The sequence below is a fragment of the Toxotes jaculatrix genome, chromosome 8, assembly GCF_017976425.1.
Source record: "Toxotes jaculatrix isolate fToxJac2 chromosome 8, fToxJac2.pri, whole genome shotgun sequence".
NCBI classification, from domain to species: domain Eukaryota; kingdom Metazoa; phylum Chordata; class Actinopteri; family Toxotidae; genus Toxotes; species Toxotes jaculatrix.
Genome location: NC_054401.1, coordinates 27,355,593 through 27,361,592, shown reverse-complemented (window position 1 = coordinate 27,361,592; position 6,000 = coordinate 27,355,593).

Here is a 6,000-nt window from a genome sequence, read left to right as displayed (position 1 = left end):
ACAGAAATGTATTTCCCACATCATGGTGGGAAGCTGGCTGAAATCTAGATTGTACGTCATCTGTAGGCTGTGGGTGGAGGGTGAGGGTCAAGTCAGATTCTGCTCCATGCCCCCCAAAATCTGGGAATGGCCCTGGCACGAGGCAAGCTGCTGAGCTACTTACCTTTAGTATCACATGTGTAACTGTAAGATTTTTGATGTGCCTCATGACTTCTGCGTCTCGTCTTTGCTAGTTTTTTATTCAGCCAGAGCAGTCCTGTATAAATGTAATGTCTCCAGCAGCCATTCAGTCTGCTGGAGACATTACTGACTTCACAGCCGCATTTCTTCCATTCCTCCTTTATGCAGTTTTCAACTTCACACCTAGCTATTTCTGTCATGACTAGCCCCTAAGGGGGCTATTTTTGGAACTCTTTTGTGGACTTTTGGACATTTTCAGTTTAGTTTTATTTTGGAAAGTATATTGTCTTGGGGGTTCCTGTTTTATTTTGAATTCACTGCCCTTGTGTATCTGGTCTTCTTTTACTTCCTGTCTTTGTCTTGTTTCCCTCCTTTTGTGATTGTCTGCCCCGCCCTAATTGGTTACACCTGTTTCCCCTTACCTGTTGTGTGTGTGTGTATATATAGTCTGCGTTTCCCCGACATCAGTCTCTCGTCTCAAGGCGGCCCGGCTGACACCTGTTTCCCGTCTCCGGTAGGCGGTCCGGCCGACATCAGTTCCTCGTCTCCCGTCAGCGGTCCGGCCGACCCCTGTCCCCTCTCTCCAGTCGGCGGTCCAGCTGACAGCTGCTTCACGTCTCCTGCCAGCGGTCCGGCCGACATCAATTCCTTGTCTCCAGGCGGCGGTCCGACTGACACCTGTTTCCCGTCTCCGGTAGGCGGCCCGGCCGACATCAATTCCTCGTCTCCCGTCAGCGGTCCGGCCGACATCAGTCCCTCATCTCCAGGCGGCGGCCCGGCTGACACCTGTTTACCGCCTCCAGTCAGCGGTGCTGTCAGCGGCCCGGCTCACTTCTGCTCCTCAACACCTGCTTCACGCGTCCAGCCGGCGGTCCGGCCGACACCTGCTCCACGCGCCCGGCCGGTCGATATGTGCCTCACGTCTGCAGTCAGCGGTCCGGCCGACACCTGCTCCCCAGCCAGCTGCCTCCTCATCTCCGGAAGGGACTCGCCGTCACCCCCGTCGCCCTCCAGCCTCACCTCCAGTGGTGGCTCACCTTTGCCTCCGTCGTCCTGCAGGTTGGCCATCTGAGCTGCTTCGCCTGTCTGGTCATTCTCCCAAACGCCATCACCTGTTTGTCCAGCCTCCTGGTCGGCCTCCCCAGTGTCTTCACCATTCTGTCTGGCCTCTGGGTCGTCCACCTGAGGTCACCTCACCTGCCCTGATTCAACCTCCAGGCTGTCCGCCTGAGGTCTCCTGTCCTGCCCTGGTTTGGCACCTAGGCCATCCACCTGAGGTCTCCTGCCTCTCTCACCAGCTCTCTGGTTGCTGTCCCCTGACTCCCTCCTCGGGACCCCCTCCACCCACCCTGCATAGTGTTTCAGGTCTGACTGTGGGCCGTCTGGTATCTGGCCCTTAAGGGGGGGGGTACTGTCATGACTCGTCCCTAAGGGGACTATTTTTGGCACTCTTTTGTGGACTTTTGGACATTTTCAGTTTAGTTTTATTTTGGAAAGTATATTGTCTTGGGGGTTCCTGTTTTACTTTGAATTCACTGCCCTTGTGTATCTGGTCTTCTTTTATTTCCTGTCTTTGTCTTGTTTCCCTCCTTTTGTGATTGTCTGCCCCGCCCTAATTGGTTTCACCTGTTTCCCCTTACCTGTTGAGAGTGTGTGTGTAGTCTGTGTTTCCCCTTGTCTGATGTCAGTTTGTTTTTTTTGTTTTTTTTGTCTCATGTTTAGTCTCATGTCTTGTCCCATGCCTTTGCCTCATGTTTTGGTCTCTAGGTCTTGGCTCATGTTTTTTCGCCTTGTCTTGATTTCGTCTTGCCTTTCGTCTTTGCATCCCAGGTCAGGTTTTGTATTAATTTGTCACTTTGTTTCTTGTTAGGTTTTGTTCCTTGTTGAGTCGTTTTCCTCGTCAGAGTGATTTTGTGTTCACGTTTTGTAACTTTTGTTTTAGTGCCTTTTTTTTTTTTTTTTTTTTTTTTTTCCCCCTTAATGGGTGATCTTTTGTTTGTTACTTTGTCCAGTTAGTTTGTCTTCCTCCTCCTCTGTGAGTGATTTTCTGTTTGTTACTTTGTTTGAATAAATAACTTTTATCTTTGACTACATCTGAGGGGTTTTGCATTTTTCAAATTCAAACTGACATTTCTCATTGTCAGTTTCACAGCATTCCTGGCACAGATCAGGAGTCGATGTTTTCCATCTGATGTACCAGGATGTAGTCTGACGTAGTCAGTGGACTGAAACTTTGAGGTTCAAAGTTCAAACACCCATCATCAGCATACCTTGCTACACTGAATGCTGAAGGTGCACTTAAACCTCTCTGAAGGTCACTGCAATTATCTGTGATGGAAGTGCAAGAGACATTTCTATATGAAGCATCTTACACATGAATATGAATCAGAATATGAAGCTTGTGAGAAGCTGTCCAGTTTTCATGGTGGAGACGGTGATCCCAATGTCAGCATGGCAGGAGAGGACAAAACCTTCGTTAAGACATGTATAAGACATGCATATGAAATAAGGAGTGTGCTCATCAGTCTACCTAGCATGGAGCAACATGGTCAGATGCAACACGGATGGTCCTATCCAATTCTGGAATGCAATATTAGAGGATATTAAGAGGATCATCACATTGGTTGACTGCAAAGGGCTGAAAAGGCAAGGTTAAAAAAAAAAAACACACCAGACGGGTGTGAAGGAACACACAGCAACTGAGGCTCGAATCTTTCTAAGACATGTTACGGATGCCATTTATTAGTTATTGGTTGCTCTGGTAGACACCCACAGGAAAACATTTTACTGAGCTACTGAAACACACTTTACACCAGCTCAGTATAGACATCAGCTCATGTGTATAATATTTGAGAGGTGATGGGCTTGCTGCTCTTATCAACACCGCCCTGCTTATATTACTGTAAAGGAACGTTTCTGCAGCTCAGCCCAGACATTCAGCGTGTCTCATTTCCTCTGTTCTAACACTTCAGGTTTTTTTTTTCTTGCACCTCCTTGCCTTCTCACTTAAGTTTTCAGAACTGTGTACCATAACAAAAGTCTTGAATATTAACTTTGCTTTTTCTTTATTAGCTATTATTATTTTTCATTTCCATTATTCAGATCTGGACAGTTTCATCCCCCTCTGTCTCCTCTCATCCTTCTAATCATCCTCCATATTTCTACTACTGAAATATTCCCTGTTGAGTCATAAAATTTCCTCTAGTAATTTGCTTGTCTTATTGTCCTCCTTACTGCTGCCTGGGCTTTTTGTATTGTATCATATGCTGATAATTATGAGGCCTTTTCAGTACTTTAAAAGCCCAGTTTCTGTTTCTCACTACCTCTTTACATTTATCATCCCACCATTGAACCACTTTCTCCTTTACTTTACCCTAACTCCTAGGAATTGATATTAATGCAGCTTCATGTCCATACTGTTATCTATTTATAATAGTAATATGTCATTTGTTTCTTGAATTTCTCCCAGTTTGCTTTTTCCAAATATCTACTCTCCACCTCTGCTCCCTGCTGTAAGTGGATTATTTATATTTATTTTGCATAATACAGGGTAATGGTCACTCCCCATAGTTCCTTCTTTGTATACTTCCCAGTCACATATTGGTGTGTTATTTGACACCAGTGTAAGGTCTGTAAAGTACTGACTCCTTCCCTGAAGCATTATCTATTCTGCTTTTACTGCCATTCATTTGAGCACACTAAATTCTCTTCATCCAACAAATCCTCTATTACCTGCCCATCAATAACTATGTTTCACTCCTCTATAGTGAGTTATGTGCATGAGTCTCTATATCACCCAATACTAATTTTGTCTAGTCCTTCTATGTCTTCTAGTTTATGTAAATGTAACTGTTTACATGTGTCACAGTCACCAGTTTTTTCCATCCAGCCTCTCCCACGTATTCCTGCTCATTTCCCAGTCCTTTATAAAGAATCCCTCCTCCAGTAATAATTGCACACCCACCACCTCCATCTTTCCTATCTCACTTGATTCCCACAAAGCGATATAACACAAAATCCAGGTTAGGCCTCAGCCATGTTTCCTGAATACATAAAATTTCGGGCTTCTCACTTCAGTTCTGTATAAATTGCTCAAAGTTCTGTTCATTAGCTATTATTCTGCTTGCATTCCACTGTAGTAGCAGAATTAACCCATACATGTTGCTTCTTAGCTTGACTGTTCACTTTATTATTCGTCTAACCACCTTCACTTTTCCTGCATTGGTCAGCTTCCTTGCCCTTCACTGTGGTACCCAATCAACACATTTCCATCTCCTAAAATTCTGGCATGTTTCACCTCTCCTTCCTGTGCTCTAATGATTTGAGTCAGTTTCAGTGGATCCATCTTTTTCACACTCCCCTCTTCCTCATAACTGACTGCTACATTCAGTTCTCCTGCCTCCATTTCATTATCTTCACTTTCTTTTCCATCATTATCAAATCCTCCTGAACGTCTATGACTTTTCTTTCTGTTACGACTGTTCCCCCTCCTACTTCCACCTCTCGCCTCTTTCCACTCACTTCCCTTCCATTTATACATGTAAAACAATACTCTTCCACATTCAAATCCATCACTGTTACTATCATAGATACTCTTTCCTACTACTATGCAGGACAACCGTTCTGGATCTATACAGTCTGTTGTTCAATACTTGCACAACACTCCTGCTGCTCTGCTGAATTTATCCGATTATTGGGTCCAATGTTCCAAAATTCCGAAATCAAGTTTGTTCCGTTTATCTGTTCCTCCAATCCAACATAACCCTCACCAGATTTTCCATGTTCTCTGCCAAACCTCGACTCCAGACTCTGCACCCCATTGCTTTCTTCATGATCTCTTGGGACTTCAGCTTAACAAGACTCTCCCCACTTCCACTCAGTTTGTGGACTGCATTAGCAGAGGAGACAGGACTCTGGATCTGCTGTATGCTAATACTAAAGAGGCCTGGAGAGTCTACCTTGCATATGACTTTTTCCACATTTTGCATTTCTACATTATACTATCCACTTACTGTGTATTTATTGTTATTATAACTATTTAATATTAAAAGCAAAAATTACTTTTTTACACATTTACTTTATCTTTCCAAACGTTTCCAAGTGTTGTGCAGTGGTAGCAAAGCAACAAAGTCTTTCTGACTCTGATTCTGATTTATAGTGATAAAACACACTAGAATGAAAACTTTTCCATTTCCAAAGACGTGTTTCTCTAGGCCAAACAAGTACATTGACTCAGTCAAAGTGGAACAAAGGTAAACTCTGACCTGTGAGTCCACAAGAGGCAGCTGGAAATCACATCAAAACAGGAAATGTGTGACTATTTGCTGTTTTCCACCAAAGGGAATGGGAAGCAGAGCAAATATTCATAGGATGGAAGTGCAATGCGACCATACCTTAAGCCATGATAGAGCGAAAGTAAGCTTCTTTGTACAATACCAGGACCCTGAAACTGGAGGAGCTAAATGGAATTCAGCCATCATCCATTTTATCATATACACCTGTGCTTTTCCTACTGTCACAAACATTCAGTTTCTATTGTCTTTATTTTGTGTTCAGGGCACAATGACCATCAAACGCACTGTTTTAATGTATTTATTGTTCCTTAAATTGCTTTATGAGCTCCACTTCCAAAACAATAACCATGCAATGTGTTGATGTGGCAGTAGAGCATTATGTTTGCAGAAAAAAGAACTGTTTATAAAATGTCTCTTTCCTCTCTTGTATCCTTGGCATACAGTGTGAGTGTTGGAGGAGTGTGTGTGGTTAGGGTGTGTGAGGTTATGAGGGACAGAGCCATATAGGGAGGCAGGTGAAAACAGA